Consider the following 6,000-nt stretch of genomic DNA (forward strand, 5'->3'; position numbering starts at 1 on the left):
TTATTGGAAATACAAAACAAGGTTTGTGACAGACTGAGAGGGAAAAAAAGAACAGGACAGAAATTTAAACAACAGAACCATAGCAGAATATCACAGTATATGACTTCCTGTGGAGGACTATACTTGTGTACTGTGTACATGTGTAGTGTGGTGCCGCACATTAAGATTAGAGAGGATCGTGGGGTCGAGCCTAAACCCGGTCCACCCATCGCATCCTCATTCACCATGCCAGCCCCCTGGGAATGTACCCAATGTGCATTATTATTTTTGTAATTGTTTTCAAGTCTTTTGACTTCATTTCATAGCATATCTTGAATGCACAGCTTCTAGTCATTTGCGGCTTGTCCAATCAGATTTCAGCTTCTAAGTGTAGCTATGTGAATGTAATCTGCCCAAGGCCTTCTGATTCTCAAATGCTGGTCGCGAACTAAGACACAATTTAAATAGCTGTTTCTTTTTTTTAACCATTCTGAGCTTTTGCAAAGCCTCAGAGTGGAATTTACATTTTTACATCCTGGGACTAGTCTAGCTAAATAGTGTGCAATATGCATACCAAAGATTTATGTACAGTGAAAGACAATCTTAGACATGATTGAAAAATTATTTTGAAGATGCACTTTAAAAAGAAAAAAAAAATAGCTGCAAGGGGGCACAAGCCAGTGACTTCTTGTGCCGGTCCCAAGCCCGGATAAATATTGTGTCAGCAAAGGCATCCGACGTAAAACCAAATCAGACATGCAAATAAAATATATGACTTCCATAACGAATGCATGTACACACTGCTATTTGATCCCCATTTAATTGAGCTTTCATTACACACATAACAGAGGTCTTTGCAAGTCTGCTGAGAGCCTTCCCACGATGCACTTTGAGACCTATCGGATGTCAATCAGAAAATCATCTCTAGACAAGCCTGATAACGCCGCTCCCGTACATCACACAACTGCTTGGCTCTGGTATTTTCAAGGAAAATATGTGACCTGATAGATCAGAACAAAATGCAAGGACAGTAACACAATCATTTTCACAGCCTAAAATTGATGGAGTACTTCCCGGAGCTATATAGTTAGTGGCTCTCATCAAGGACAATTAAAGAAAATGACTTGTTAAAGCCCAGGTTAAATGACCGGTCTCCTTAACCTTGAAGTTCTCCGACCACATGAATACTGAATGAGTCTTAACCTTCTGTTCTCATGCTAATTGAAGCAGAGGGGGCATATTACATATTTGTAATTAGGACCTGGTGGATAGGGCTTAAGCTCTGAGCCTCATTAGCTTCATCAGAAGGACTCCATCAATTATGCAGGTGAAACTATGGTGATGATTTGAAGAGAATTCAGCTCTCCACTGGAGTCATTATATTGAAGGTTTCCTCTTGGACTTTGTCATGAATGTACTGTAAATCCTTCGAGGGCATGGTTTCTGATGGAAAATAGGGACTGCATATGAAAAAGATTGGATGAGTTTGACACCCCAGTCTTTTACCGAGACAATGTCAGGCAAGTTATATGAAGCTAATCCATACGAAAGCTAACACAAACACAGTGCTCGAGGCCATCAGCCAAATACAACATCAAACGGTCTCCTGACAGGACTGCTGATAAGCACAAACAAGGTTTCGTGTCGAAACACAACATCTCCCCTATGACATCTTGAACTTCTGTCTGACCGACTCTTCTCACATACTTTCAGGCCTTCAGATTTTGCTTACTCCCCCTCAAGGCAATAAGGTAGAGTGAGAAAGAAAGAGTGAATGAGTGGGGACTAAGCAGAGTGAAATATGAGCTCCAGGTTCTCACTCCTTTTACTTGCGGTATGTGTTCACCATAAGGACTGTCCGCATGGACATGTCATTTTTATTGGGGCACACCTTGGTCATAGTTTAAATGCACTCCAAATTCCTGTCAAACATTATCTCTGGGCACCTCCTTACATTCAGTGTGCCAGGAGGTTTGGTTTTACACCATTAATCTTGAGTGAGGATCCAATAGAGGCGGCGATGGGGAATCCAGGTATGGTGGAAGTAGGTCAGAGGCCTCAGACCGAAGCAAACGCAGCTGCCCCTTCAGGATCTCAAGGTTCCTTCACATCTACATTGACCTTATTCCATCTTTAAAGTGTAGCAATGCCAGTATGTTCGGGCTTTGACTTTGAGAGGCTTTTCCGTGCTTGCTTCGCCCTTGAAAACTGATTTGGTCTCCAGCATAAACATAGAATTCCAGTGATTCCAGAACCCTAGGCCCTTTTTTAACATTTGTTCATTTCTGAAAGCTTGACAAAAAGTATGTACATATGTATACTTTGTATATATACACCTATATAAGCAATTAAGCATAGAGAGGTGGAAACTTCTGTCGTTACGTCGGCCCGTCATTGACGGATGTCCACCTTAGGAGGAGGTAGGAGTGTTTTTCTGCAACATTTTCCACAAGTGCTTTATGACACCTCAAAAAAAATACACGGATATGAAAAGGACAATCTATACAACCCGGGTCGACAAAAGTAAACTTGCTTCAGTTGGTGCTCAGTCCGTGTCAATGAAGGGCCAACATAACGACGGACGTGCCCACCTCTGTTTACATATAAACTTATGCCACACCATCTAGCTAGCTACAAGCGTTGGCTGCCTAGCTAGTGCGGCTAAATACATTGTGTAGTTGCTCTTAAATGAGTAATCATAATTATCACCATGGCTACACTTCTGAAAAGTAGGGATGATAAAACGTAATTAACAGAAGACAGGCAAGCCATGCTAATTTCTAAGCTAACCTACATACTTGCTTAACACCAAAATTAAGTGCTTGACTGATGAAGTACATGTCTTACAGAAGTCTGACTGGTACAATGATGAAGAATAGAGCGCATCCAACTTTGAACCGCAAAATAGCTAGCAAATTAACTCTCTCAATACATATGACGCATCAATACGTCATGAGCGTCAGTCGTTGCGTACACATGACGTATCAATACGTCATGAGCTTTTTTTTATGCAAGAGTGTACAGGAGGGTCTGGCGCAGCTTCTGACTGAAGGATTAGGCTTGACTGCAGGTGGCAGCAAGTATAAGATCAGCCAGTATCGCACAAGGATCTTGCTGAAAAAGAAGAGAAGCAGGAAGTGTAGATTGGGACTGGGAGTGTTGTCTGTCACTACTAGCGTGTTGTAGAGCAACAGGGAGCAGTAGGGAACAGCGGAGAGGAAGCACAAAATAAGCGATCGACAAAACAAAACAGTTAACCTGCAGGATTGCTTTTTGGCTTAAAAAAAGTATCCTCATCAGCTCATCAAAGCATAAAGGTGGCAATCGAGTTGCTGCGCGTCAAGGAATGACGCTTCGTTTGTCAGGCAAACGCAACGAGCAACCGTCGAACGATGATCCGCGGGGTTAACGGCTCATTTTGCCGTTCACGTCGACCCCTGGACGACTGGCTGCTGCGGCAGAGCTACAGTTAGACCAGTCAATTGTTTATTTTTATGTGCAATCAACTGTTATTTTGTTATCAAAAGCACTTTTTGGAACGTTATTTTATTGCAATAAAACATTATGTAGATGTTTGAGCTGTCACACAAGAAAAAATAGTAGTGTTAAAGTCGTGCTTGAAATGTTAATTTTACAAAAAGCTAATTTTCTATGTTTTTTTCTCAGGAATTGGAATTTTGACAAAACTTGGCTATATTCTAACGCTGTTAACTAAAGAATGGAAAAAGTTAGAAATACACTTCTTTTTTCTGATTAAAGAAGAGAGTCTAATCTATCTTTTGGTTCCATAATTATATCGCAATAAAACACAATATTCTGTGGGCCTTGCAAGATTAGTCAAAATCCAGTAAAACGGCTGGTATTGAAGGGGCTTGCTCCAATGAAAATGCCTGGAATTCAATGAGTTAATAATTGCCTGGACTCTGAAGGGAATTTTTTTTGTCAATAGCACTAAACACAACTGAAAACTGGAAATATATTGTTGCGTTGCGCCGTACGTGATTTCTCTCTGTCCTTCTCACTGGTGCCCTCTTACAGTATCTCCCCGGTGCCTTGATAGTTTTTCTATTCCCGCTTTTCAGCCTGACCTTCTTCTCTACACATTTTCTGAGATTATGATTGTTCTGATTTTGAAGGTTGCTTTTACCATCTCCTCAACTCTAATTCGGATTTTGATTTCTGTAATTCCGCCCATAGTGGTTTGTCTTGTTCTAGTCAGTTGTCGCGTTTTACATTTTCAGACCCAAGTGAACCCTTGCCTATGTTTTCAACCTTGACCTTTCTACTTGGGACGTACTCCTTTGGGTATTCATTGGCCAACCGAGGCACCAAAGTTCAGATGATTTTATATCTAGTTTCAATGTCAACGGTTTTGTCACCTTGTTCTCCATCGATTTCCTCATCATGTTATGAGGCCGTTTCTTCTTGTTTCTTCCTCGTTCTATGACCTTCAATTCACCTTCCATGGTGCAAGTCTGTCCAGCTGTTTCTCCAAACTCTCCTTCTCTAGTGGATGCACGCTATGCACCCTTGCTTTTCATATCGATGAACCTATATGGAAGCAGACTGAAACAGCCCCCATTCTGGCAGTTCTGCTGCTTCCTTCCAACTCATCAGCTCTGTCGCATGTCCCTGCGACCGCCAGTGAACTCTACTTGAAGTTGTGCTGCAGCCACATTGTAGCACAACTCCCCTACGCAGCATTCTTCTGCTCAGTTATACATCTGCGCTGAAACAGGAGTCCAAAACGTTCAGATATATTTCCATGTCAATACTAATATTTTATTTGTTATAGATGTTTTCCCCCAATGTCATTTAAAAAAGTTCAATCACATCCCAAATTGATTTCTCTCTGACAAAGGTGTTCAGAATTCATTATATTCATCAAAAACATTTTTGGTATAGGCCTTTAATCGAACATAAGAGCACAATGCAGATTATTGTACTTTTTTATTTTTTAGAGAGAATTTAGAATGTGAAATGCCTCAGTGCATGGAATGCGTTTTTAAATGCTACTGCACATTTGGTTAAAGTTGATCATACAGTGAAAGTCCAAAAACACTCCATCCTTGTCGAATGAGGCTGGGAAAATATGGGAGCCATACATAACTAAAATATTGCCTTTTTACACCTCATCTATCATGAGTGCAATTTCACGGGGCAGCTTTTTAAAAATTAATTTCATTCTTTGACCTGCTCTGAGCGGAAGCACTAACATGGGTAGGCAATGAGTGAATTTGCACTTGTGACTTTATGGATCACTATTTCAATTACCTTGGAATAATGCTTTTCACGTGTGTGCGTGCATGTGTGCGTGTATGAGAGAAAAAGTGTGCATCAACTTTATTTATTGGGACAAGTGGCATGGAAAAATAAATCTAATGAGCTATGTTGTGGGGAGAAAAAGCAGTGAAGAATAAGTAGAGCTCTCAAACATCCCATGTGTGATGCGTTTTCTTTGTGATTAATTGAGGCTTTTCATAACAATAAAAAAACACATCAGAAAGTTATTGACATGTAGTGAACCAAAATGAATGACATGAATTAATGTATTGTTACTACACTGGGGCAATGGGAATTCCATGCTATTTGTGCTATTTGTGCTATTTATGCCTTTATGAGTCTATTTCAATATAAGTGACACATGTGGTTTAAGTGGCCCATATTTGAAGTCAGAGCAGTTTTGGAAACTTTTGGTGTACATTATCTACTAATTTGGTCGTGAACAAGCCATCTGTTTTTTTTAAACAAGCAATGAAACTTAGTATTCAAGCTGTCAACGCCATTTTACATTTTTGAATCTAAATTGTTCAGAATTAGTCTTGTCTCTCACTTTTTATATGGATTATAAGAAAGGAGTGGTGGTGGGTGGGGGGTTGTTGTACTGTGTTTGTGGAAACAAATGAATACATGAAGATACACCCCTTGAGCCAGAAGAAGTAACCTTATATATACCAGTAAATGCATGACAGGATAAGGATCCTGCATTTTTCTATGCAATGTTCATTATCTTTAGTGAAT

Source organism: Leptonotus elevatus, chromosome 21 (genome assembly GCF_054856555.1).
Source record: "Leptonotus elevatus isolate MCC_2025b chromosome 21, RoL_Lele_1.0, whole genome shotgun sequence".
Taxonomy (NCBI): Eukaryota; Metazoa; Chordata; class Actinopteri; order Syngnathiformes; family Syngnathidae; genus Leptonotus; species Leptonotus elevatus.